This window comes from Bos taurus, chromosome X (assembly GCF_002263795.3).
Source record: "Bos taurus isolate L1 Dominette 01449 registration number 42190680 breed Hereford chromosome X, ARS-UCD2.0, whole genome shotgun sequence".
NCBI classification, from domain to species: Eukaryota; Metazoa; Chordata; class Mammalia; order Artiodactyla; family Bovidae; genus Bos; species Bos taurus.
The window spans coordinates 80,901,528-80,928,945 of NC_037357.1; the positions used below are offsets into that span (position 1 = coordinate 80,901,528).

General features: G+C 44.8%; 1 pseudogene; it reads right to left on the minus strand.

Annotated features, from left to right (window-relative positions):
- Window positions 1-15,022: 15,022 nt before the first annotated feature.
- Window positions 15,023-15,595, minus strand: LOC107132058 (large ribosomal subunit protein uL22-like; annotated as a pseudogene).
- Between the last annotated feature and the right edge of the window lie 11,823 nt (window positions 15,596-27,418).

The following is a 27,418-nucleotide window of genomic DNA, read 5'->3' on the forward strand; positions in this document are numbered from 1 at the left end:
CAGTTCATGAGGTCACAAAGAGCTGGACAAAACTGATTGACTGAGCTGAACTTATGCTGAAACTGAAGCTCCAGTACTTTGGCCACCTGGTGCAAAAAGCTGACTCATTGAACAAGATCGATGCTGGGAAAGATTGAGGGCAAGAAGAGAAGGGAGCAGCAGAGGATGAGATCGTTAGATAACATCACTGACTCAGTGGCCATTAGTTTAAGCAAACTCTGGGAGATAGTGAGAGACAGGGAAGCCTGGCTGCAGTCCTTGGGGTTTAAAAGGGTTGGACAGGACTTAGCGGCTGGGCAACAACAACATGCCTGTGCTAGTTGTTTGCTGATTGTCTAGACAATGGCTGTTTCCCCACTTTTTTTTGCTAACAGTTGGGTCCTTGATGGTGAATTAAGCAATCCCAGAACTCCATATTCCTAAACATGGCATTGGTAAGACAATGAATTTTCCTCATTGTGTAAGTCACTTTTGATGTGTTTTCTATTAATTGTAGCTGAAAGCAACTCTAGGCATGCCCCAATTCACAGGCCTAATGGCAAAGTCTGCCCTGTGCTATATGACTCTGTCTTCCCTCCAATCACCTACTGTTCCAGGGTTTAAAAATTTGTTCCAAGTTGGTCCAATCAACTTCTCTGTCTGGGGAGTTTGATAATGGGAGATGCAAAGCAACAAAGCTTGGGTATCAGTCATTGGAGCTGAGTCTCATGACTCATAGTGCTTTTGTGAGGAAGGGTCACAAGCTTCTACTCTTTAGGTTGACAGAGATGTCCTGGTTTCTTTCCTTCCGGAGGGCAACTCTTCCTTCTTTTGCTTGCAGCCTGGGCTTCCCAGGTGGTGCTAGTGGTAAAGAACCTGCCTGCCAATGCAGGAGACATTAGAAATGCAGGTTCAATCCCTGGGTTGGGAAGATTCCCTGCAGGAGGGCATGACAGCCCACTCCAGTATTCTTGCCTGGAGAATCCCATGGACAGAGGAACCTGGTGGGCTACAGTCCATATGGTTGCAAAGCATCAGGCATGATTGAACGGAGTTAGCATGCATGCACGCAAAGAGCCTTAGATAAAGACATCTAATCGATTAGACATTAGAACTACTTCTATCCTTTTGTGACACACAGCTGTTATGCTAAGTCTGAAATTACCAACTGCTTTCATTTCTGTGTCAATGTTGCCTAGAGTGCTCAGTTTAAGAAGGACTTTCAGGTTGAGTCAGCACTGAAGTTGGGGTATAGTGAACAATTAGTAATGTCCACCATGGGAACAGGAATGGATATAAGGCACTACATACGGTTATCCCTCTGTATCCAGGCACTACATACGGTTATCCCTCTGTATCCAGGACTGCCATGAATACCAAAATCCATGGATGCTGAAGTCATTTATACAAAATGGCGTAGTATATGCATATAATCTATGCATATTGTGCTTTATACTTTAAATCATCTCTAGATTACTTATAATATCCAATACAATATAAATTCTATGAAAATAGTTGTAAATACAATGTAAATGCTATGGAAATAGTTGCTAGAGCAAGGCAAATTCAAGTTCTGATTTTTGAGGATGACATGGTTGGATGGCATCACCGACTCAATGGATATGAGTTTGAGCAAGCTCCAGAAGATGGTGAAGGACAGGGAAGCCTGGTGTGCTGCAGTCCATGGGATCACAAAGAGTTGGACATGACTGAGCGACTGAACAACAACAAAAAATTTTAAAATGTATATTTTCAGTCTGTGGCTGGTTGAATTCTCAGATGTAGACTCTGCCAACATGGAGGGCCAGCTGTATTTGCGGTGGTCAAATGGCATCGAGTATTTGCAGACTTTGTCTAGGCTAACATCTGGGGCCATTCTCTCTAGTGACCTATGTGGCCTCTTTCTGAAGCCCGTCCATCTGCCCAGTTCACTAATGCAACTTTGTGACCTTGGCCAAATCACTTTGCTTTTCTGAGTTCCAGTTCTGTAAGTGTAAGATTAAAAGTTTAGATCAGATGATCACAAGGTCCTTTCTAGTTCTATGACTTCAGGTCAGGGCCCTTCAAAGGTCAGTAGCAGACTCTCTGTCTCTTCCCGTTTCAAAATTCACTCCCCTCCCCCTATTACAGCACTCACTGGGTTTCAACGTCTGGCCTGAGCAACACCTCCAGTTCTCAGTCTGTTGGCAGAGGAGAGAGGATTGACAGGTCTCGAGCCCAATGAATCATCAGGCCTTTCCCAGTTCAGGTTACAAACTCCACCTACTTCCCCAGGGTTTCTCTGATGATTCATTCAGGTGCCCCTCTCCTATCCTTGGGAATGACCTTCCAGATTTTTATCTCTCCAGTTTTGCAGTAGAAAAATATTTCACATGCTGAGTTATGGTAATAGACCATCATCATCAACAGTAAAAGGGTGATTCTCTCCTGCCCTCCCTACTCTGCCCCATCTCCCTCATCCACACCACGTGCCATCCTAATCAGGCCTTCACCCCACCCTTGGCTGCTGCTATACCTCCCCTTCTTCCCTCCCTCCAGACACAGTCCTGCATTCCTGAGGATTTCCTCTCTTATATCCCAACTGCCTGTACCTCTCTCTCCCTTTCCCCCATACCAAAATCTGGCTTTTGGTGGCAACCCAGGCTTTACCTTTTCCCCACCCTGCCACTCTGCTCCAACCTCATTGCCCTCCTTGGGGGCCTCTCCCTCTGCAGCTGCTGCAGTCTGAATAAGCACAACAACAAAAAATTACCACATGTATTAAAGTGAAGCTCTTGTTGGACAACTGCAAATTTCCCTGGGCGGTATTTCAGTTTGATTTTCTCAGGGTTCCTATGGAGCCTGAGTTTCTGCCCAGACGTGCCCCACCCCCACCCCAGATGTCTGGGTCTGTAGGGAACCAGAACCCTGGCCTGTCCCAGAGGACCAGCCCTCCAGAATTTCTTAGTCCACCAGCCAGGAGCCAAAGGCACAGAGCGGGCAGGGGAAAGTCAGCCAAGTGGGGCAGGGAGCGGGCAGCTCGCCTGTAGAGGAGTTTAACTCAGAACTGGGGGACTGAGGGCAGGGAGCCAAACTTCCCCTCACTGAAGCAGAAACCAATCTTGCAAATAAACACATAAACAGATTACCAGTGAGTTAGTAAGGGCTGCTAAGGGGTTGGAGAGTTAAACTGTCCCTAGCCCCACCCCTGGCACTTCCCCTGAAGCTTAGGCCCCAGCTTTGCCCAGGAGGGCCTGGAAGAGGAATCAGGTCTCCAAAGCATAGGCTCCACCCTGGCTCTCAGTTGCTGATGGAAGCCCTGAGCTTGGCCAGGCCTGGGCCTCTCTCCACTGTTGCCCCTTTCTCCCTGCCTTTTCTTCTCTGTATTCCACTCCAACTCTTTTTTCTTCTCAGGCTTGGACTCCTGCCCATCTGGCTTGTGTGTGCACTTCTGCTATCTTTGGCCAGTCTTTCTCTGCTCCCAGCCACTTTCCCAGTCACCCTCAAGCACATCTACCACCATGAGGCCCTCTCTCTGATTCTCCTTTTCAAATAACCACTATGAACCTTGACTGGGCTTCCCCGGTGGCTCAGGTGATAAAGAATCTGCCTGCAATGCAGGAGACCCAGGTTTGATCCCTGGGTTGGGAAGATCCCCTAGAGAAGGGAATGGCAACCTACTCCAGTATTCTTGCCCGAAGAATTCCATGGACAGAGGAGCCTGCCAAGCTACAATCCATGGGGTTGCAAAGAATCAGGAATAACTGAGCAGCTCACACACACACACACACACACAAAATGAACCTTGAAAATGGCTGTAGGTAATGCTCAATTCACTTCCCGTCCCTGTGCTTACTCTTTTTGTTTTTTAATATTTATTTATTTGGATGTACTGGGTCTAAGTTGCAGTATGCAAGATCTTCAATTTTTGCTGTGACATGTGAACTCTTAGTTGTGGCACACGGGATCTATCTAGTTCCCTGACTAGGGATCAAACCCACATCCCCTGCATCGGGAGCATGGAATCTTAGCTGCTGGACCATAGGAACTCCCCCTATGCTTACTCTTTCAGAAATTCAGGCAGAATGTTCCATTTCATTTGTTTGGGCCTCAGTCTGTCCCAAGATACTGAGAGCCCTGCCCAGCTCCCACAGACCCAAGGGATGCTGACATGCTTTGGTACAGAATTGCTGTGCCCAGGCCCTGAGCCTTGGAGAGATTTACCCAGCCTGGACCTCTCTGTCAATGCCCCTTTTGCCATTCCCCTCACAATCACTAGGGAATGGCACCTAGCCTTCAGGTGCTGGGAAGGCCCAAGGGGATTTTTGATAACAGATCAGAAAGCATGCCTCCATTTGGCCAGAGAGAGGAATACTGCCCCTGGGCAAAGCTGGAAGTTTCATAGCTCCATCTGTGCTGTCCCTGCATCTTCAAGGCCTACTGTCTGGCACATAGGAGGCACTCAAAAAATAGGTGGGAAAGTGCATGCATATGTATCTAGAAGAGTAAAGCTTATAGCAGCAAATTTCTAGGTCATGAAACGGTGCTTCCTCATAGGACTAAAACCCAAAGCAGATTAAAACGATATTTATTAGCTCTTAGTTCTGCAGGTCATAAGTTTGGATGGGTTCCACTAGGTTCTCTGCTCAGAGTCTCTAATACCAAGATCAAGGTTTTGGCTGTCCTGGGCTCTTATCTGGAGGCTTGAGTAAGAATCCGTTTCCACGTTGATTTAAGTTGTTGGCAGAATCCACTTTCTTGTGGTTGTAGGCCCCATTTCCTGGCTGACTGTCAGTTGGGGGCCCTCACTGCTTAAACAGAGGTCACCAGCATTTCTCCTCCCATGCCCCTCTTCATCTTCAAACCCACAACAAGGTGTCAACTCTGACTTTTCCTTCTGCCTTCTCTCTTGCCACCAGCTGGAGAAAGTTTTCCACCTTTAAGGGTTCCTGTAATTAGATCGGGCCCATCCAGAAAAATCCCTGTCTTGTATAGTAAAATATACATAACAGAAAATATACTATTTTAACCATTTTTAAGTGTACAATTTAAATGTCACTGAATACATTGGTATTGCTGTGCACCTATCACCATTATTCATCTGCAAAACCCCAAACTGAAACTCTATATCCATTAAACAGTAATCCATTCCTTCCTCTTCCAGCCCCTGGAAAACACTATTCTACTTTCTTTCTGTATGAATTTGACTATTCTAGGTACCTCATATAAATGAAATTATACAATACTTTTTCGTGTGTGATTGGCTTATTCATGTACCATAGTGTCTTCAATATTTATCCATGTTGTAGCATTCATCAGAATTGCCTTCCTTTTTAAGGGTGAAAACTATTCCATTGCATCTCCCATTTTTTAAGGTCAACTATGCTGTATAACCCCACTCCAGTACTCTTGCCTGGAAAATCCCATGGATGGAGGAGCCTGGTGGGCTGCAGCCCATGGGGTCGCTAAGAGTTGGACATGACTGAGTGACTTCACTTTCCCTTTTCACTTTCACACATTGGAGAAGGAAATGGCAACCCACTCCAGTGTTCTTGCCTGGAGAATCCCAGGGATGGGGGAGCCTGGTGGGCTGCCATCTATGGGGTCGCACAGAGTCGGACACGACTGAAGCGACTTAGCAGCAGCAGCAGCAGGCTATATAACATAGCACAAGCACAGCAGTAGTATGTTATCACATTTACAGGTTCTGGGAATGAGGACATGAAATCCTAGAGGTCAGTCTTAGAAATTCCACCTACCACAGCCTCAAATTCAAGGATGTTGAGTATTGCTGTCTTCTACCCAGAATAAACAGATCAGTGTGTGTAGTAGTCAGAACATGCATTGGACCTGGTGAAGGTAGGTGGTGTGGGGAATGGGCTGAGAGATTCAGTGGGGAAGGGCACCAATATTTATTGAATACCCACCATGTACTAGGTGCTGATAGGGTACGTTTACATGCATTATTTTATTTAACCCTCAAATTGCCCATGAGAAATATGTGTTATAGTTCCCATTTGACAGATGAGGAAACAGGCTGAGTGTGTTTAAATGATTCTCCCAAAGTCTCACAACCAGTAAAAGGAAACACATGCCTGACACCAAAGTCCATGCTCTTTCCACTATACATGTGTGCATGTGTGCTAAGTTGCTTCCATCATGTCTGACTCTTTGCAACCCTGTGGACTGTAGCCCGCCAGTTTCCTCTGTCCATGGGATTTCCCAGGCAAGAATACTGGAGTGGGTTGCCATGTCTTCCTCCGGGGGATCTTCCCAACCCAGGGATTGAACCTGAGTCTCTTGCATCTCCTTCATTGGCAGGCGGATTCTTTACCACTAGTGCCACCTGAGAAGCTCTTCCACAATACCACCTTCCAATCCTGGAAGTGAGGTTGGTCAAGCTTCTGAGGGCATGATCAGATGGCTCTTTCTTCCACCCCTCCCCAACCCTGCCCACCTGTAGCAGAACAGTTTTTGTGAATGCTGGCAGCACAGCAGAAGGTGGCTGTTAAGGACTAAATGTTTGTTTCCCCAAAATTCATATATTGAAGCCTTAACCACCAAAGCAACTGTATTAGGAAATAGAGACTATGTAGAGGTAATAAAGGTTAAATGAGGTCATAAGTGCTTGCATACGTGTGTGCATGCATGCTTCGTTGCATGTGTTTGACTCCTTGCAACCCTATGGACTGTAGCCAGCAGGCTCCTCTAGAGTGGGACCCTAATCCCTCAGGCTGGTGTCCTTGTAAGAGGAGGTGACCCCAGAGCTCTCTCTCTCTCCCACGTGAGACCATAGTGAGAAAGGCAGCTGTCTGCAAGCCAGAAAGAGAACCCTTTCCAGGAACCAAGTCTGCTAGCACCTTGATCTTGGACTTCCCAGCTTCCAGACTGTAGGGAAATAAATTTCTGTTGTTTAAGCCACTCAATCTGTGGTATTTTCTTAAGGCAGCCTGAGTAGACTGAGAGAGTGACTGTGATATTCAGCAGCAAGATCGAAAGAAAGCTCCCAGCCCACTGTGCAATCCCACTCTATTTCTTTGACCTTTTTGGTATTCAGTGAGAGCCAGGCTGGGTGTCCTCCCAGCCCTGGCTGTGGGGCCTGAGAGGAAGGGGAAAGGAGACAGTTTCTGAAGCTGAAACTGGCTTGATGCATCTGCCTATGAACTAGATAGGGCTGCTCGAGCAGCTGGGGCCCTGGGTGTGAGGCCACCTCCCCAGGCGGGGCCAGGAACGCTGCAAGAGGAATTAATTCCAGCTGAAAATCTGCAGCAAGAAGCAGGGCAAATGCATGGTGCCATCAATACACAATTCATTTGTGACTGTGAACAGCATATTTGGGACGTGACAGAGGACTGCAGGGTCAAGCAGCCAGCAGAGCTGGTTTGGTTTGGAGGCAGTTCAAGACTCTAAACTAAAAAATCATATTTTGGTGGAAAGACCATGAGCATCTGTTTCAACTCCAAGACTGGCCCCTCTCCATTGATGTTGCTGATCTGATTTCTTTTGTCAAACTGTGGTGTAAGTCTCAACTGTGGCCCCTAGAAGGAAAGCTCCCAGTTGTTCAATGGCATCTCACCCTTGGGGATGTACCTGAGTTATCTTTTGCTGGGTAACAAATTATCACAAATTTAGTGGCTTAAAACAACAACAAATTTATTATCTCATGGTTTCTATGCTTCAGAAGTCTGGGTGAAGCTTACCTGAGTCATCTGCTTGGGGTTTCACTAGGTTGAAATCAAGGTGTCCACAGGACTGCAATCTTTTCTGAAGCTTGGAGTTCTCTACCAAGCTCACTAGTTGTTGGCAGAATTTAGTTCCTTGTGATTGTAAGACTTAAATCTTCATTTTCTTACTGGTTGTTGATTGGGGATTACTCTCAGCTCCTAGAGGTCACTCTCGGGTCCTTGCCACATGGCCCTTTCCATAGGCAGTTCATAACATGATGTTTTACTTCGATGAGGCCAAAAAAGAGCACCTGCTTGGCCCTCTGTCTCTCTGACTCTCTCCCTCTCTCATTTTTAACTTTTTATTTGGAAATAACTATAAAATTGCAGGAAGTTGTAAATATAGTACAGAGAAGACCCATGTTTCCTTATCCTGTGTTCTTCAGTGATTACATCTTATTTAATTATAGTATAATATGCAGATGGTGACTGCAGCCATGAAATTAAAAGATGCTTACTCCTTGGAAGGAAAGTTATGACCAACCTAGATAGCATATTGAAAAGCAGAGACATTACTTTGCCAACAAAGGTCCATCTAGTCAAGGCTATGGTTTTTCCAGTGGTCATGTATGGATGTGAGAGTTGGACTGTAAAGAAAGCTGAGCACCAAAGAATTGATGCTTTTGAACTGTGGTGTTGGAGAAGACTCTTGAGAGTCCCTTGGACTGCAAGGAGATCCAACCAGTCCATTCTAAAGGAGTTCAGCCCTGGGTGTTCTTTGGAAGGAATGATGCTAAAGCTGAAACTCCAGTACTTTGGCCACCTCATGGGAAGAGTTGACTCATTGGAAAAGACTCTGTGATGCTGGGAGGGATTGGGGGCAGGAGGAGAAGGGGACGACAGAGGATGAGATGGCTGGATGGCATCACTGACTCGATGGATGTAAGTTTGAGTGAACTCCGGGAGTTGGTGATGGACAGGGAGGCCTGGGGTGCTGTGATTCATGGGGTCGCAAAGAGTCGGACACGACTGAGCGACTGAACTGAACTGAACTGACTGATCCAATCCAGGCAACTGACGTTGGTGCGATGTATGCAGTATTCTTGCCTGGAGAATCCCAGGGACAGAGGAGTCTAGTGGGCTGCCGTCTACGGGGTTGCACAAAGTCAGACACGACTGAAGTGACTTAGCAGCAACAGCAGCATGCACATAGTTCTGTGCAATTGTATTGCATGTACAAATTTGTGTAACCACCACTGCAGTCAAGTTTCAGAACCATTTCATCCTTTCAAAAGTCTCCCTCCTACTACTCTTTTATGGTCACTCCCACCCTCTCCCTCCCACCATCTCTAACTCCTGGCAACTATTAATGTGCTCCCCAACTCTATAATTCTGTCATGTTGAGAATGTTATATAACATACAGAATGTGACTTTTTGAGACCTTTGGCTTTTTTTTTCACTCAGCAAAATACACTTGCAATCCACCTAAGCTTTTGAGTGTATCAGTTGGTTTGTCCCTTTTTATAGCTGAGTAGTATTCCATGTTCTGGATGTACGACAGTTTGTTTACTCACTCATTCATGAGGGACATCTTGGTTGTTTTCAGTTCTGGTTGTTACAAATAAAGCTGATATGAACAACTGTGTGCAAATTTTTGTGTCAACATAGGTTTTCATTTTCCTGGGATAAACATAAGAGTACAGTTGCTGAGCTACTTGGTAAGTGTATGTATAGTTTTTAAAGAAATTACCATACTCTTTTTCCAAGGTGGCTATATTATCTTACATTTCTACCAGGAGTGTATGAGTGATCCAGTTTTTCACCTCCTCACCAGCATTTGGTGTTGTCACTTTTAAAAAAAAGTTTATTTTAGCTTTTTGGATGCTGCTGCTGCTGCTAAGTCGCTTCAGTGGTGTCCCACTCTGCAGGACCCTATGGACAGCAGCCCACCAGGCTCCTCCATCCACAGGATTCTCTAGGCAAGAACACTGGAGTGGGTTGCCATTTCCTTCTCCAATGCATGACAGTGAATAGTGAAAGTGAAGTCACTCAGTCGTGTCCAACTCTTAGCAACCCCATGGACTGCAGCCTACCAGGCTCCTCCATCCATGGGATTTTCCAGGCAAGAGTACTGGAGTGGGTTGCCATTGCCTTCTCCAGCCTTTTGGATAGGTGACTTTAATCCCGTTATGACTAATGGTATTGAACATTTTTTCATTTACTTATTTACTATCTCCATATTCTCTTCAGTGTATCTTCATGCTGCTACTGCTGCTAAGTCGCTTCAGTCGTGTCCGACTCTGTGCAACCCCATAGACGGCAGCCCACCAAGCTCCCCCATCCCTGGGATTCTCTAGGCAAGAATACTGGAGTGGGTTGCCATTTCCTTCTCCAATGCATGAAAGTGAAAAGTCAAAGTGAAGTTGCTCAGTCGTGTCCGACTCTTAGCGACCCCATGAACTGCAGCCTACCAAGCTCCTCCGTCCATGGGATTTTCCAGGCAAGAGTACTTGAGTGGGGTGTCATTGCCTTCTCCGCATATATCTTCATACTTTTTGCTTATTTTCTAATTGGATTAGATAGCTTTTTACCACTGAGTTTTGAGAGTTCATTCATGATACTTGTCGTTTATCGTATACATGTTTGCAAATATTTTTTCCTAGTCTGTAGCTTTCTTTTCTGTCTTGTAACAAATCTTTCACAGAGAAAAAGTTTTTAATCTTGATGACATCAAATATATTCATTTTTTCTTTTATGGATCACTCTTTTTGTATCAAACCTAAGAACACGTTATCAATTCCTAGGTTCCAAAGATTTTTTTCCTATGTTTTCTTCTAAAATTGTTATAGTTTTACATTTTATATTTAAATCTATGATCTACTTTGAGTTAATTTTTATATGAGGTACAAAGTTTACACGAAGTTTAATTTTTTTTTTCCTGCCTATGGATATCCAAATGCAGCCGCATTGTTTGTTGAAAACAATTCTTGTCTCTTTTCAGGGCTCACCTGATTCAGCTGCCATTCAGAATAATCTCTTTTTTGATTAACTCAAAATCAACTGATTACAGACTTTAATTACATCTGGAACATCCATTTTGAAATGTGGTAGCATAGCCCATCATATTTAATACTCCTACCTACACTCAAGGGGAGGAGGTTATATAAGGATATGGATCACTGGAAGGGTCATCCTACAAGTCTTTTTGTCACAGGCTGGGAACATCCATTCACACCCATTTTTTTTTTTCTCCCTGGGTTTGAGAAAGACTACCTAGCCTTGGTGTCTTGTCTAGGTGAGGTATGGTTGGTCTGGGAAGTTCCATAGGGAGTTGAAGTTAGGTAAGGGTGCATGTATGAATGCCAAGCCCCAAGCCAAATATGATTTGGTTGTTTCTTCCAAGAGTCAGGGCCGGGTGCTTTCACTCTGCACTAAATAGCTATGATGGGGACGTGAAACATGGGGTGGGAGAAGAGCACTATTACGTGAGCTTTTTTCCTTGAAAATAGACTTCAGATTAGCCAATGCAGAGCAGAAGCTTTCCCTAGGCCCAATTAACATAGGAAATGCCCATTCTCTTGCAATCTATTTTCTAACCTTTACCAGAGTCAGTATTCTGTCTCTGATCTATTCAGCTAATGAATGTTCTAGTCAGCTAATCATCAGTGTTTGAGGCCCAAAGGTTAAACTTCTTTTAGCTCTGACTTCTTTTAGCCATGGAACTCCTTTTGTACCTTTGTGCTTCTCTTGAAGACATCTATCACATCTCTTATTTCTGAAAGAATCAGGTCTGCAGAAGGGAATGCTCAATTGGAGCCTTGTGGTAAAAGCTTCAACAGCTCCTCTGAAACTGCACACCAGCCCTTAATGTAGGGGGACTCGGTTGACTCTCTGACCTTTCAATGCAAGGTGATGTGGTGAAATCAGGTCACAATAGTGTTCTTTCAAGCTGGGGCACACCAAGAAATTGTAAGGAATAAGTGGCAAATAAGGCTGAGAAAAATTTAAGAAAAAAGATGCATTTAGAAATATAAAAGGAAGGCCATTAGAAGAAACCCACTTGAAATGAGTGAGATCCAAAACCTATTTGTTAATCAGTCCTTCATGAAGCCAAAAACAAACAAACAAAGCAAAACTTAAAGCAAGATGAGCTAGAAGAATCACAGAAGTCTCATCTGGTTGCAAACAGTCTTTTATTCTCCCACCCACATACTGCTCTGAACTTTCTTCCTTACCCAGCCCATCATTCCCTATATGAATGGCATCTCTGGAGCTGAGCAGTGTGGCAGCCGTGATTCCAATGTGTGCTCTACAAATATCTCTCTAAGGTAAGCAAGTTCCTCTACATGCTCAGCCTCTTCTCAGTGTGCACCCTGGACCTCCTGCACTAACTCCTAAAACCAGGTTCTTTGTGGGCACAATACTTTCTCTACAACTCAGCTCCACCTCCCACATCCCACCAGTGCACTGCCTCAAAGTAGGATCAGCATCCCCTAAATCCCTGCAGCTGCTCCCAGACCACTGCTCCCCACTATTGTGTAAAACCACTTTCTCCTTCAATACTCTTTCCATCTGGTATTATATCACCCTCTATCCTCCTCCTTCCACCATCGCTGTCATCTACTCTCCCACATTCTTAGAGGATTTTGGTTCCCTCTGGTTTATATACCCCTTTCCTATTTCAACTGCTGTTGTCCACTGGCTGATTTCAAAATGCATGCAGATGATTCCACCCATTTCTATAGCCCAGTGGTTCTCAACCTGAAATCACTTGGAAAACTTAAAAAAATACTTATGCTTAGGACCAACTCAAACCAATTGCATCTGAATGTCTGTGGATGTTAGCATAGATTTCTTTAAAGCTCCCAGGTGATTCTAGTGTGTCAGGATTGCAATGAACATTAAGATTTCCATTACAAGCTGGAACAAGGACTATTGTCCTGGCCTCACAGATCCTTGACATCCTCAATTCTAATGACTTTCATTTCCACTAAACTTCAGAAAACCAACTTCATGGTCATATCCTGACCTTTGTATCACCTAGAATCTCATTACTTCTGAATTCTGTCATCCCAAGAGTCCCACTACAATCTTCTAGCTCTCATACTTCCCTACTTGCATACCTCTTTTATCTCATTATAACTTCACACCCTTAACCCCATCATTCTCCTAATTTATTAGCAATCCTCCATCCTTGCTTCTTTTCCTATACATTCTGGCTTCTGTGGTTGACCATTCTGACCAGTATAACTTTACCCCCCAAGCTCTCTTACCTATCTATCACACTTATCTTGAAAATCCCCAAACCCTGATTCAACTGAAAAATCTGCCTCCTCTGTTCTTCTGCCAGAACTTCTAGAGAAGAATTGGATGCCCGTCAAATGGATACCACTACAAATGTGTGATTTCTAACTTTAGTTGTTTTCTGAACACTGTTGATCTTTTTATTTCTATTCAGCTCTCTCCCATTTCCCTTGGCCACAATTCTAAACATTTGCCCCTTTTTTGAATAGAGGCCATAAGTTATGAGCTCCCCTTCCAGAATCACAAGCTTTTTTGCATCTCCTAGTCCCTCTCTCTTTCCTTTTGCTCTGAGAAGAGTATTCCTTTTCCTGAAAAAGGCTAATTCTTCTTTCTGTGTTCTGGATGCAATCATCATGCCTGCTTCTTTGTTGTCTCTTCAATCTCTGCTGGCTTCTTCCCCTGAGATTACACACACACACACACACACACACACACACACACACACACACAAATCTCATCTTCTAAAAACTCTCTCTTGAGCATCTATTTTCTTTCAGCTAGTATCTTCATGTGTTGAGCCTCAGCTAACCTTGAAAGAGTGGTCTAATTCATTGCCTCCATTTCCTCTCCTCTCAGTTACTCCTCAGACCACAGCTACCAGGCTTCTGCTACTATGCTAATTGTACGGGCAATCGTCAGGGCAGAAGCCACAGGGGCATTTGCAATCTTTCTTTGATTGGACGTCTTCTCTACACCATTTGTGCTAAGTACTACTGCCTTTTGAAAACCTACCTTGGTTCTCATGATTGTCTCCTAACATGGCTCACCTCCGACCTCTTTAACTGTCTGCTTCTTCTCAGTCTTCATTGCTGCATTATCTATAGTCTTTTTAAATTGAAGTATATTTGATTTACAGTGTGTGTTAGTTTCATATAAACAGTAAGGTGATTCTGCTTATATATATATATATGCACTTTTCAGGCTTCCCAGGTAGTGCCAGTGGTAAAGAACCCACCAACCAATGCAGGAGGCATAAGAGATGTGGGATTGATCCCTGGGTTGAGAAGATCCCCTGGAGAAAGGCATGGCAGCCCATTCCAGTTTTACTGCCTGGAGAATCCCCATGGAGAGGAGCCTGGCAGGTTACAATCCATGGGGTCGCAGAGTCGGACACGACTTAAAAGACTTAGCACGCACACACACATGATTCTTTTCAGATTCTCTTCCATTATAGTTATTATAAGATATTGAACATAGTTCCCCTGTGTTATACAGTAGGTCCTATTATTTATATATGTTATATACAGTAGTGTGTATCTGTTAACCCCAAATTCCTAACTTATGCCCCTATACATAGTCTTTCATGTGTATTTTTAAAGTTGGCATATTTGAAAGTCCTGTCCTTAATCCTCATTGCTTGTCTCTATACCTTCTTGCTTTTGTTGTTGTTGTTCAGCCACTGAGTTGTGTCCAACTCTTTGTGACCCCATGGACTGCAGCACATCAAGCTTCCCTGTCCTTCACTATTTCCCAGAGTTTGCTGAAAATCATGTCCATTGAGTTGGTGATGCTATTCAACCATCTCATCCTCTGTCGCCTCCATCTCCTCCTGCCCTCAATCTTTCCCAGCATCAGTGTCTTTTCCAGTGAGTTGGCTCTTCACATCAGGTGGCCAAAGTTATTGGAGCTCCAATCAGCATCAATCTTTCCAATGAATATTCAGGGTTGATTTTCTTTAGGATTGACTGGCTTGATCTCCTTGCAGTCTTTTGTACTCTCAACAGTCTTCTCCAGCACCACAATTTGAAAGCATCAATTCCTTGATGCTCAACCTTCTTTATGGTCCAACTGTCCCATCCATACATTACATATGGAAAAACTATAGCTTTGACTAGACATATATTGTTGGCAAAGTGATATCTTTGCTTTTTAATATGTGGTATAGTTTTGTCATAGCTTTTCTTCCAAGCAGCAAGCATCTTTTAATTTCATGGCTGCAGTCACCATCTGCAGTGACTTTGGAGCCCAAGAAAATAAAGTCTGTCACTGTTTCCATTGTTTTCCCTTCTATTTGCCATGAAGTGAGATGCCATGATCTTCGTTTTTTGAATGTTGAGTTTTGAGCTAGCTTTTTTTTTTTTTTAACTTTTGTTTGCATTTATTTTTTGCGGAATTTATTCCCGGGCCATAAGTTTTTGTTTCTCCAGTTTCTTCTGGGATATCTTTTTCTTCTGTGCAACCTTCTCTTCTGGTTTAGGAACAATCTGTTGTTTTTCAGTAAGAGTCATCTCAATGTGGCAGGGAGAGCTCATGTAGGGGTTGATCCGACCGTGAGCTCTGTAAGTCCTGCGCTGCATCTTGGGGCTTTGTTCACTTGGATGTGCTCAATGACCAGAGAATCTGCATCTAAGCCCTTAAGTTCAGCATGACTCTCTGCATTTTTGAGCATGCGTAGTAAAAATCCAGCACTCTTTTTGGGCCACCGACCCTGCGTCCAGCCCCACTGTTTGGCCTGTGCACACCTACCAACTCCACCGTTGTAGCGACGGAATGGCACACATCGCTTCTTTAAAGTGACATCCTTCAGACACTTGGTGGCTTTTCAGATATGCATACCCTTTATGGCCTGGGCAATTTCACGAGTGTTCTTAAAGTGAACACGAAGATTTGAACCTCTTGATTTGCGTGATTTTGTGGGGTTTTCTGGGTTGAGTGAATAGCGCACCATTTTTAGAGGTCATCTCAGGCCACTCACCTGAAAAAAAAAAAAAAAAAAACTAAGCTAGCTTTTTCACTCCCCTCTGTCACACCATCAAGAAACTCTTTAGTTCCTCTTCACTTTCTGCCATTAAAGTGGTGTCATCTGCATATCTGAGGTTATTGATATTTCTTTTGGAAATCTTGATTCTAGCTTGTGATTCATCCAGCCTGATATTTTCCAGAATGTGCTCTGCATAGAAGTAAAACAGGTGACAATATACAACCTTGTTGTACTCCTTTCCCAATTTCGAACCAGCCAGTTGTTCCATGTAAGGTTCTGTTGCTTTTTGTCCCACATACAGGTTTCTCAGGGGGCAGATAAGGTGGTCTGGTATTCCTATCTCTTTAAGAACTTTCCACAATTTGTTGTGATCCACACAGTCAAAGGCTTTAACATAGTCAATGAAGCAAAAGTAGATGTTTTTCTGGAATTCCCTTGCTTTCTCTATGATCCAACAAATGTTGGCAATTTGATCTCTGGTTCCTCTACCTTTCCAGCTAGTACATCTGGAAGTTCTTGGTTCACGTACTGCTGAAGCCTAGCTTGAAGGATTTTGAGCGTAACCTTCCTAGCATGAAAAATGAGTGCAATTGTCTGGTAGTTTAAACATTCCTTGGCACTACCCTTCTTTGTGATTGAAATGAAAATTGACATTTTCCAGTCCTGTGGCCACTGCTGAGTTTTCCAAATTTGCAGACATATTGAGTACAGCATTTTAACAGCATCATCTTTTTGGATTTGGAATAGCTTAGCTGGAATTCCATTACCTCCACTAGCTTTGCTCGTAGTACTGCTTCCTAAGGCCCACTTGACTTCACACTCCATGATGTCTGGCTCTAGGTGAGTGATCACACCATCATAGTTATCTGGGTCATTAAGACCTTTTTTGTATAGTTCTTCTGTGGATTCTTGCCATTTCTTTTTAATCTCTTCTGCTTCCATTGGATCCTTACAGTTTCTGTCTTTTATCATGCCCATCCTTGCATGAAATGTTCCCTTGCTATCTTCAATTTTCTTGAAGAGATTGCTAGTCTTTTATTGTTTTTCTCTGTTTCTTTGCATTATTCGCTTAAGAAGGCCTTCTTATCTCTTCTTGCTATTTATTCTCTGAAACTCTGCATTCAGTTGAATATATCTTTCCCTTTTTCCCTTGTTTTCACTTCTCTTCTTTCTTCAGCTATTTGTAAAGTCTCCTCAGACAACCACTTCACCTTCTTGCACTTCTTTTTCTGTGGGATGGTTTTGATCACTGCCTCCTGTACAATGTTATGAAACTTTGTCCACAGTTCTTCAGGCACTCGGTCCACCAGATCTAATCCCTTGGATCGATTTGTCACTTCCACGGTCATTTAGGTCATACCTGAATGACCTAGTGGTTTCCCTACTTTCTTCAATTTAAGCCTGAATTTTGCAATAAGGAGCTCATGATACAAGCCACAGTCAGCTCCAGGTCTTGTTTTGCTGACTGTACAGAGCTTCTCCATCTTTGGCTTCAAAGAACATAATCAATCTGATTTTGATACTGATCATTTGGTGATGTCCATGTGTAGAGTCGTCTTTTGTGTTGTTGGAACAGGATGTTTGCTATGACCAGTCTGTTTTTTTTGACAAAACTGTTAGCCTTTGCCCTACTTCATTTTGTACTCCAAAGCCAGACTTGCTTGTTATTCTAGGTACCTCTTGACTTTCTACTTTGGTGTTCCAGTCCCCCATGATAGGTGGCACTAGTTGTAAAGAACACACCCACCAATGCCAGAGACATGAGATATAAGGTTGATACCTGGGTTGGGAAGGTCCCCTAGAGAAGGAAATGGCAACCCACTCCAGTATTCTTATCTGGAAAATTCCATGGACAGAGGAGCCTAACAGGCTACAGTCCATGGGGCTGCAAAGAGTAGGACATGATTGAGTGACTAACACTTTCATGATGAAAAGGACATCTTTTTTTACTGTTAGTTCTAGAAGGTCTTGTATGTCTTCATAGAACCATTCAACTTCAGCTTCTTTGTCATTAGTGGTTGGGACATAGACTTGGATTACTGTGATGTTAAATGGCTTGCCTTGGAAATTAACCAAGATCATTCTGTCATTTATGAGATTGCATCCAAGTACTTTGTGGCTCAGCTGGTAAAGAATCCACCTGCAATGCGGGAAACCTGGGTTCAATCCCTGGGTTGGGAAGATTCCCTGGAGAAGGGAAAGGATACCCACTCCAGTTTTCTGGCCTGGAGAATTCCATGGACTGTATAGTCAGTCCATGGGGTAGCAAAGAGTCAGACACGACTGAGGGACTTTCACTTTGACCGCATTTGGACTCTTTGTTGACTATGAGGGCTACCTCATTTTTTCTAAGGGATTCTTGCCCACAGTAGTAGATGTAATGGTTATTTTAATTAAATTCTCCTATTACCGTCCATTTTAGTTTACTGATTCTAAGATGTCGATGTTCAGACTTGCCATCTACTGCTTGGCCACTTCCAATTCACCTTGACTCATGGACCTAACATTCTAGCTTCCTATGCAAATATTGTTCTTTGCAGCATCAGACTTTACTTTCATCAGCAGACACATCCACAGTTGAGCATTATTTCTGCTTTGGCCCAACCATTTCTTTCTTTCTGGAGTTATTAGTAACTGTCCTCCACTCTTCCCCAGTAGCATATTGGACACCTCTGACCTGGGGGGCTCATCTTCTGGTGTCATATCTTTTTGTCTTTTCATACTGTCCAAGGGGTTCTCGGAGCAAGAATACTGGAGTGGTTTGCCATTCCCTCCTCCAGTGGATCACATTTTATCAGAATGCTCCACCATGACCCTTCCATCTTGGGTGGCCCTGCATGGCATGGCTCATAGCTTCATTGAGTTATACAAGCCCCTTTGCCATGACAAGGCTGTGATCCATGAAGGGGGCCTTCTCCTTAGCTAACTTCATACCAAAGAGTTCTCAAACTCTCATTTCAGTTGAACCTTTTGCCTGAGCTCTAAACCTGTATATCCAGTTATCTATTGGCTCTCTCTTCCTTCTCCTCCTAGTATTTCACATGTCCCAAACAAGCTCTTAACTTCCCTGAGTCTCTTCCCATCAAACTATGAAACCAGAGCCCATTGTTTCTCAGGTTTATTGGTGATACTATTATCTACTAAGTCTCTCACAACAAAAACCCAGGTGTAGTGTAGTTGTCTAGATTGCCCTCTGTCCCTCAAATCTTATCAATTCTACTTCCTAAATAGCTCTTCAATGTTTCTACTGCTCTCTGCTGCTACCACTTTCAGTCTTTACATTTTGCCATAAGTAATGATACAGCCTTCTAATTTGTTCCCTTGTCTATTGTCTTGCTCCTCAATGATTGCTTCACCCAGCACCCAGAGTGATTAGATCTTTAGTAAAGTTTTGTTGAATGAATGGAGGTCCAAATTCTCTCTCAAGTGATGCACAAAGCCTATTCCTACTTTCCAGCCTCATTTCTTCTCTTGCAAGTTAATTCTAGCTAGTGAGTGTAACGGAGGAGGCCACTCTGGTACTCTTGTCTGGAAAATCCCATGGACGGAGGAGCCTGGTAGGCTGCAGTCCATGGGGTTGCAAAGAGTCGGACACGACCGAGTGACTTCACTTTCACTTTTCACTTTCCACTTTCATCCATTGGAGAAGGAAATGGCAACCCACTCCAGTGTTCTTGCCTGGAGAATCCCAGGGACGGTGGAGCCTGGTGGGCTGCCGTCTATGGGATCACACAGAGTCGGACACGACTGAAGTGACTTAGGAGCAGCAGCAGCAGTAGCAGCAGTGAGTGTAAGAACAATGATCTCATAACAGGGTTTCTGATTCTGAGCTTGAGCGCTCTTTCAACCATAGCCCAGCTGCTTCCCTTTCAGCCGTGGAAACCCTAAAAGACCTTCTACTTGGGAGCATATAGATACAATCTCAACTGGAGACAAGAGGACAGGCAATATACCGCCCCTTGTCACTTCCTCTGAGGAAATGCTATGATGTTAGACTCACAGAGGAAGGAAGGAGATAGATTCTGTCGAGGTGTAAAGCATGGAAGAATTCAGATCATAATTCTGCATTCATTAACTCACATTCATTTATTCAGCAGACATTTACTTTGTGCCAGCCTCTGAAGATATGATGTGGGTTCTCTTACCTTCAGGAACTGGACAGCAATGGGAAGTTTTTGACACAGTGGGAAGTGCAAGGGGATGAGCCATTGGAGCACAACCTTGGTAGTGGTGGGGAGTGAGCATGTCCCACACCAAGGATAATGGCCAGAGGGCGGCTCTAGGATGTGTCCTGGCTCACTGCAGTATCATGACAACATGACATCATGAGATGATGGGCAGAAAGGGAGTCATGAGTGTAGAGCAAAACATTATCGTTTTAGCCCCTCAATCCTTACTGTAACCACCTCTTAGAGCAACAATAAATCCTATATCCCTGGATACCTTGGATGCGGCCAAGTCAACCTTCCAAGATAGGTGGCAGCATCAACTTACCTGGGGAGATGTTATTGTATGGAATGGAGCCCTTTCACTCAGGGGCAAGTTGTCCAGGGTTCTTCTCAATCTGGGTTTCCTCCTATAAGCTTCTACCTCGTCACTGGTGACTCACTCAGGAGTCCTCCAAGGAGGATCTTTTGTGTAGAATTTTAGAACTTCTTGGACAGTATTTGAAAAACAATTTTATATACCACACAACTGCTGTCAACATCATTGGTGGTGAAGGGTTGGCCTCTCATACAGTTACTGGCCTGGGAGGAACAGGGCAAGCATATTGAGGCTGCAAAGCTTAGCAGGTGGAGGAATGTCTGTACCTTGACCCTCTGCTTTCTCCCCAGGGGTCTGAGCCGGACCCCTAGGCTGGTCTCCCCTGTGCCCCTCCCCTTGGCTCCCACCCTTTCTGGGCAGGGTTGTACCAGACCCAGAAGACACTGCCCCAGGGACTCATAACCTGAACGAGACAGTCCAATTATCTTCAATTTATAGAGCTCAATTGGAGTGAGTTCAGAAAAGCACAACCCAAACAATTAAGGGACCAGAGGGCTCAGCATCTGGGGCAAGATAAAAGGCAGGAGGTCTGAGGCAGCAGTAGTGGTTTCAGGGGAGTGGTGACTAAAGGGGAGGGTCCATAGGAACGTCTGCCAGCAAGTGAGCGTTGAAGGGGTCCAACGCCTGGGAGGAAGGGTGTGGAACGAGCAGGAACACGGCAAGGGCTGCAAGATTCAATGAAGAGTAGGCAAGAGGCTCAGCGCTCAGATCCAGCCTTTGGGAGTCAAGCTGTATTGAACAAGTAATAAACTTTGGCTTTCCTAGCTCAGGCTCGGGCTTGAAGGAACCTCAGGATGCCCCAGAAAACAGAGCAAGCAGGAGGGTTGTGCCTCTGATAGAAAGAAGCCTACAGCTGGGGCCTGTCGAATGCTCAGACTCCATAAGTAAGTCATATGGTGGAGAAAATGGTTGAGCTCCCAAGTATCCTGGAGCCGTGATCTGTTCTAGCCGTGCTAAGATCCCACAGGGAAGGATGCTCCTAACCCAACTCAATTCTTAAATTGGATTTTGTATTCCATACTTATAGTTGGCATCACCTAGTACTGGTTGCCAGGGGGCCCTGCTTCTGGACCAGGCTGTGTGACCTTAGGTAAGTCTTTTCCTTTCTTCTGGATCTATTTCCTTTTCTGTCAGACAAGAACCTTTTAAAGCAGCTGAACCTTCCCATTTTTCATGAACTCTTACACAGAACCCTACTATATAAAACAGATCAAAGCAGCACTTTGTGAATAAAAATGTGTTTAATGAGCCTCCTTGGTGGCTTAGTTAGCAAAGAATCTGCAATGCAGGAGACCTGAGTTTGATCCCTGGGTCGAGAAGATCCCCTGAAGAAGGGAATGGCTACCTACTCCCGTATTCTTGCCTGGAGAAGCCCATGGACAGAGGAGCCTGGAAGGCTACAGTCCACGGGATCACAAAGAGTCATTCGCAACTAAAGAATTAACACTTTCGCCACTTTCCCACTTTTTTATTGAGTTCAAGTTTATCTCACTTATTAGAATGTAAATCAATCTGAATTATGGGGGAATTTTGATTAAATTAGTGATTTGAAATAAAGGGTTCCTGTCTGATATCTACCAACACATCCAATATTTGCAGAACACCTAAAGCACATCTCTAAAGCCTGAGGCCTGCACAGAACTCTGAGGGAAAGCCATCATCGCCTCAGTTACCCCTCCAGAGTCCTTCCAACTCAGACTTTTTCAGAATCTATACTGTGAGTCTCTAGAAGGCAGGAGCTCTGTCTCCTTTACCTTGCTTCTCCAGTACCTCCGGACCTTTACACTGGCCCAGGGCTTCACGCAAACGTTTGAAAGAGAAAAAGGTAAAAGAAGGAAATCTGTTGGATCGAACTGGGGACCTTTGGTTGGGTGAAGGAGGGGTACCTTGGCTGGGAGGGTACTCAGATGCAGGTACTCTGCCCACTTTGGAGCTCCCCCTCCCCCAAATGACTGGGAGAAACGCTTTTGGAGAAGTATGGTTTTTAAGTCCTGGTCTTCTGGTCATTGCTCTTGCCAACCCGTTTTCACTTCAGCTGAAATGCTCAGAAGGCTTCATTTCTAGGTGCCAAGGAGGCAGCCCAAACCTGGACTCCATAGAGGTTGAGTAAAGCCAAGCCAACCAGAGTAGATGAGGTGGCCCAGGCAGGAAGGAGCAGAGTGAAACTAACTTAAATACACTTGGACGTGGAATAATGACTGTAGTAGTGACTTTGCCAAGTAGTTTACTAAGCAACGGTGCACTCCATCTGAAGAGGGCCAATTCTGTTCTGCCAGGCAATGGGGCCCCAGTACTATCAGAACTGCTGACATTTTAAGAAGAGAGAAATACGGATTTTATGTGAACACGCCTCAATTTATAGACAATAAAAATAGTAATAGTAACAGCAAACATGCATATAGCACTTGCTACGTATCAGGCACTGTTCTAGGTGCTTTAGATATCCTAACTCAAAAATTGCTGTAGATCTATGAGGTGGAGGGCTATGGTGTATCTCCATTTCACAGATGAGCAAAGTGGAGGCACAGAGACTTTTAAGTAACCTTCCCAGAGTAATACAGAACAAGGGGCAGAGTCAGGAGGCAAATCTGGGCCATGCTCTTAATGACTATATTCTCACTGAACTTTCATTTAACATTCCTATTAAACCTCTTATTGAGGGAACCAAAGTCACATTTAAGCACCGCACAGACCAACACTGCCAAACTGAACAAAATGTCTTTAGAAGCCTGATTGCAGACCTTGGCTTCAGAGGCTGTCTGGCAAGGCTGGTTCTTGCTATGTTGGTCCTGTAAACCTTATGTTCACTGAGCTCCCCTGTCATCATTCAGAGCCAGGGTGGGTGTCAGCACAGCCCAGGGTCCAGGTACAAGCCCCTTCCTCCACTTCATTCACACTGCCTGCATTTTCAACCACTCTTGAAAACAGAGTGATGGCCCAGGGCCTGGGCCAGCTGGCTTACCTTTGGGTCCTCAATAGGTCACCAAACTGTGGGTAAAAGGGTGTTGGCCAGTCTGGGAGATGGAATTCTTGGCTTCTAGTCCTGGCCTTTTGATCTGCATTTTATTTATGGTTTTCTTTCTTTGGGGGATGGTAGGTGTGAGGGTGGGGCTTGTAGCCTCTCTGAGCCTCAGTTTCTTCGTCTGTAAACTCAAAATGATAATCCCTACTGCACAAGGTCATTGTGAGGAGCACAAGACACTGTGCGTACATGTTCAGTGCAAATGGAAGAGGGTGTTCTTAGCAGTAGAGCTTGTTTGGGGAACAGAAAGCTGGCATTTCTTTGGGGAAGCTACCCTGAGATGCAGTCAGGGAAGATGAGCTGCCTCCTCTTATTCCACCCTTCTCAGGATTATGTTTTTGATCCCAAGCTCTTTCATCTATCAGGCCACTTTTAAGACCATGAATGAGCCATATCTAACTCTGGGCACAGATTTCAAGGGCACAGGGCAGCCTAGAATTAACCATCAGTGCTTGTTTGCCAATACATCTGCCTTTGCCAATTTTCCTGTTCACTTGTATGCTTTTCCTTGTTAATTCCCATGTTTCTGTGCCAGGTTCAACAAGGCTAAATTCAATATAGGCATCTCTAGCCTTTACTCACGAAGAGCTACCTATAGTCTTAGCATCTGTGAATATTAAGTTACTCAAGAAAAAACTGCTGGAAGTGAGACTGAACATCATGGGGAAACCTGGTCATGCATGTCATCAACCACTTTGTGAAAGGATGGTGTGCCCTTGTTGAGAAAAAGCCTCATGGACCAGCAGGAGGGGGCATAAAGGAGCGGGCAATGTGGTTGGGAAGGGGGACAGGGAGATGGCAGGAGACTAGAACAGATCCATGGGACGAGGGAGACAAAGAGAGGGGGCAAAGGAATAAACCTGGATATGTTCTTATGCTCTAGGGCAGTGGTTCCCACCCTCTAGTTTCTAATGCCTGATGATCTGAGGGGGAGCTGATGTAATAATAATGGAAATAAAGTGCACAATAAACATAATGCGCTTGAATCATCCCCAAACCATCCCTCTCCACCTCTGATCCATGGAAAAAATTATCTTCCACGAAATCAGTCCCTGGTGCCAAAAAGTTTGGGGACTGCTGCTCTAGGGGAGGCAGGTGCTCCGTTCTCTGCATCTCTCCAGCTGTGACAGTGTGATCATGAGTTAAAGCTGTGCAAACAGATGCCTATGGAGCCCTGTAGAGAGCCCCACAGAGCCTCCCACTGTGTTCACTCCCCCTTCTAGCTCCTCTTCTACTCAGGGCAGCATACCAGGGGTAGGGCTTTTACTCTAGATGTAAGTTGAGGAGAGGCCAAAATAGTGAGGTCAGTGGAGGGTCTTGAACGCCAGCTTTCCATTTTTCCAAGCAATGGGAGCCATTACATGGGCAGGATGCCAGACTGGTGCTCCAGGAGGCTCCTAGTCCCGTGCAAGAAGTCTGGGCTGCAGGGGCAGGAGGCTGGAGGCAGGGAGGCCTGTTGGGAGGTAATGAGGCACTGGGCAGACAAGGATGGCAGGATCAGTTTAGGATATATAATATACATAGAGTTATCAGATATCTGGGCCTATAGTAGGGAAGTAGAAGGGGCCAAAGGAGGAGTCCCGGATGAATGACTTCTAGTTTCAGGGGGCCGAGAGGTAAAGCAGGGCTGTTAACACAAACGAGGAATTGGCCCTTTCATAGCTGGGGCCTCTCTTCAACAAAAGGCTATCCCTGCATCCTTGATATCACTTTAATTCGGGTCTGGCTGGACTGGGTGGCGGGGCAGCTCAGGGCGGTGGCTCTATCACGTCTCTAGGGTCCAGGGAGACTTGAAGACCGATTGGGCTGAAAAGGGAGGGCGTCGCCGGGACCCCACGAGTCCCTGCATTCCGCTCGGCCCCCAGCCTCTGGCCCGCCCGCCTCTGGCCCCACTTTGGCCTGGCGGGTCGGAAAGCCGAGGAGCGCCAGAGGCAGAGGGCCCCCGGGGCTGGGGTGGGGGTGGAATGGGGTTGAGGATAGGGGTTGGGGCGGGACGGGCCTGGACGTGGAGCAGCGCGGAGGAGGGAGAACTAGGCGGACTAGGAAGAGCCCGCTGGGCAGGCGCCGACGGACCCCCCGCGCCAAGGCCCGGTTCGGCGGTTGCGCCTCCGCCTCCCTGGCGCCTCCTGCCCGGGTAGGAGGAGCCACAGCGCCACCCAGCGGCCAGTGCCGGGGAATGGCAGTTAGGGCTCTTGAGTGGCCCCAGAAGAGTGGGGGGAGCCGAGTGGACCAGGCTCCCCATTCGCTTCGCTCAGCAATCCACCCGGCAGGTGGCACTAAATGAATCTTTCTTCAGGTCAACTGATAATACTCCTCTTAATCTCAACCATCTTCCATGGTCCCCGTGGGCCCCCGTATAAAGTTCAAATTTCTTACCGTGACCTTCAAGACCTTCCATATTTTGACCTCAGGCTGTGTTTCAGTCTTCATCTCTTGCCATCCACTCCACACATCCAAGCACCACTCACTCTTACCCAGATGAACCACTCACCTCCATCAACATCCATTCAGGCAGTGAAGCTTTTCTAAGGCACTGGGGAGGCAGGGAGCAGACAGAAAACTATTGTTTACTCAGAGCTTACATTCAAATGAAAGAGAGGCAATGAACAAGAAAAATGATGTATAAACAAGATCATTTCAAATAGTTACCAGCACTTGATCATGGAGAAACAAGTGGTATGATGCAGTGTCTGGGGGCAAGAAGGGCAGTACCATACCTAGAAGAGTCAGAAAAGGCCTTTCTGAGAAAGTGCCATGTGAGCTTAGATCTGATAACAAGAAAGAGTCAGTAATACAAAAATCTAAGGGAAGAACATTTCAGGCTGAGGAAGGACACATAGAAAGGTCTTGAGACAGAAACAGGCTTAGTGTATTAGAGGAAAGGAAATGAGGCACAGTGACTGAAGGATGCTAAAGGGAGTGTCCTGGGTGATTGGAGGTAGGCAAGTAATATTGTGTAGGGCTCTGTGGGCCATGGTAGGGGGTTTCCCATCGATTAAGGTGGGAAACTATTGGAATGTTTTAGCAGGGGAAAGACATGATTTGCATTCTTGGAAGATCACTATGGGTGGACTGTGTGTGTATGGGGGGTGGGGGTGGGATGCAAAGCTGGAAACAGGGAGACCTGTTAGGAAGTCATTGCAGTGGTCCAGAAGAGAGTTGATGGTGGCCTGGTCTAAGTGGTGACAATGGAGGTGGGAGAAATTGTCAGATTCTAGAGGTATTTTTTGTGTCTTTTTTTGGTTTTGTTTTTTTCTAGAGGTATTTTTGAGTGATTTCTGTTCATGTTTTCTTCCTGACCAACCCAGAAGTTTCTTGAGGGCACTTTCCCTATCTGAGTGATCTTTGGACTCCCACTCTACACCCCTAAACAGTCTATTCAGTGCTCAGTGTTTAGTGACTAGATCTCTGTGACCTTCTGCAGAGAATGTGACAGGAGGGAATCATAGTAAGATAGAAGCTTTGGCCTAGGGCAGAAGTTCTGGGTCTGCTTTCTCGTTACTCTGATGCATATCTCCCTTTTTCCTTCTTTGTCCCTCGGTGTCTTCTAAAAGAATCTAAGAATGTTTTTAGAGGGAAGGAAAAGCAGGGATTATGAGTTCTTCCTCTGCACCAGACACTGTACTTAATGCTATCACATATACTACTTCATATGCTAATTTATTTTTTAAATTTATTTAGTTTTTATAAAAACATCTAACCCTATCCATTCATGTTAGAGATAAATAGATCAAAAGTCCAAAAAGGAAAAGTGACTTTATAAAGGTAAAGTCATTATTAGCACTAAATATTCACTAATTGAGTCTTACACATAAGTCCCTCTGTCCCCATTTCATAGCCTAATACTGTTTATCCAAACCCATTATGCTAAGGTCTTTTTCAGCCTCTTGTTAATTGCTAGTATTATGCAATGCTAATAAATTTCAGAGTGAAACTGCAGGTCTTGAAAAAGATTCAGGGTTTCATGAAAACAATGACAGTGACATAGAAGACAATCTCTAATGTCATGTAAAGTCCTTGAAAATGGGATTTGGCAGAGATAAACCAGTCACTACCACTGTCAGAAAAGAAAATCGACCTGGGTAATGACAGGATCAAGGCTTCAAAGAGAATGATTTAACACTTAAAGGATTACAAGAGGTCCTAGGGATAACTGAAGAAGCTCTCTAATTCTGGAAAAACAAAACAAACCTTTATGATTGTGTGGCAAAAGTCAATATTGT